The following is a 1,917-nucleotide window of genomic DNA, read 5'->3' as shown; positions in this document are numbered from 1 at the left end:
TTAATTGGATTGTATTTTTTATTCTGTTTCTATTTAAACATTGTTTTCATGTTGTGCCATCCTTTGAGTACGGATATGGCTTTTTATTTATCTCAGGCTTCGTCAGTGTTCGTATAACTGAGGACTGGAGCACATCAGGCTAGATTTCATGCTCCTGTTTCTCTTGAGTTAGACCTTTTTGACATGCTGCATTCCAGCCTGAGCAAAACTGTCTGATACTTTTATCCCGATTGGTTTGTTTTACGTGCACCTCAAACATGGTGCAGATCAAGTGTGAGTTAAACAGTCCTGTGTAATGAGAGAGCATTTTATAGCAGCTTCTTCACAAATCAGAAAAGCTGTATGGACACTAATATAGCAGGGGTGCTGGAACTAGGGGTGCAGTAGCACCCCCTGGCTTGAAGTAGTAACAACAACCAAATACACGGTTTCTGCTTGCAGCACCTCCCCCCCCATAAAAATTGTTCCAACACCCCTACAAAACAGCACATGGATTGTTGCTCCAGAGCACACCTGCTGTGTTATTACCAATAGAATATACCTAACTCAGTTAGTTTTCCAGAGAATATGGAGTCACACCTAAAATATATATAGGCAAGCCCAGAGCCAATTTCCATGCACATCTATATCTGTGGGGTTTTATTTCATATGTTATAATGAAAATTTGAAGCAAAATATTAGCTCGGGGGGGAAGAAGGAGGGACGTGAGAGAGAATGCAAGGGCCAAGAAACGTCGCAAATTGCCCATCACAACGGGAAGTGGTGCGGGTAAGGGACTTGGGCCATCCATGGATTTAGAAGGCCACAATCTGAAATTCTATGGTTCATCAGACATCTGCATGGAGACTTAGGCCCTGATCCACAAAAGTACTTAGGCCAGTGGCTCTCAACTTTTCCAGACAACGGTACCACCTTCAGGAGTCTGATTTGTCTTGAGTACTCCCCCAAGTTTCACCTCACTTAAAAATGACTTGCTTACAAAATCAGACATAAAAATACAAAAGTGTCACAGCACCTTGTTACTGAAAAAATTGCTTACTTTCTCATTTTTACTTGGAATATAAATATTGTCCTTACATTTCAGTGTATAAGATATAGAGCAGTATAAACAAGTCATTGTCCATATGAAATTATAATTTGTACTGACTTTGTTAGTGCTTTTTATGTAGCCTGTTGTAAAACTAGGAAAATATCTAGATAAGTTGCTGTACCCCATGGAAGATGTCTGTGTACTGCCAGGGGTATACGTAGACCCCTGCTTGAGAACCACTGTCTTAGGCACATAAGTCTTAAACTGTCTGATTATATCACTCTGTATAAATAGTTAGTCACTGGACCAGAGAGAGAGCACATGAGTGTAGCTTGGTGGTTAGGGCATCCACTAGGAGGTGGGAGATCCAGGGTCCAGTCCCTCTGCTCCAATGACTCTTTAATTATTTAGTCACTGTGGAACAACTTCAACAAGAGAGACTGGGGGAGCCTAGGATGACCAGATAGCAAGTGTGAAAAATCGGGACAGAAGGTAGGGGGCAATAGGCAAAACCCCAAATATCAGGACTGTCCCTATAAAATCAGGACATCTGGTCACTCTAAGGGAGCCCCATATCAGAATATCCCACAGCTCAGTTGTTAGATCACTCTTTGGAGAGAGAGGATTTGAACGGGACAGGGAGTCACCCTTCTCCTCCTCAGCCAGAGAGGATGGAATTGAACCTGGGTCTGCCACATCCTTGGCAAGTTTTTCCACCCACTAAGCTAAAAGGTATAAGGTGGAGGCAGGAGTGGCTCCTCCTCCTCCTTCTCTGGCTGTTTTGTGTGGCATGAGGCAGGCACTTAATTCATTCCTGCAAGAAACAACTTAGGAGGTGGGTTCACGTTTGTGGATTGCTAAACAGAGATAGGTGCTTCCCTGCAGCT

The sequence above is a fragment of the Mauremys mutica genome, chromosome 1, assembly GCF_020497125.1.
Source record: "Mauremys mutica isolate MM-2020 ecotype Southern chromosome 1, ASM2049712v1, whole genome shotgun sequence".
Lineage (NCBI taxonomy): Eukaryota > Metazoa > Chordata > Testudines > Geoemydidae > Mauremys > Mauremys mutica.
The sequence above is the reverse complement of the archived record's forward strand: the minus strand, read 5'-3'. Positions refer to the sequence as shown.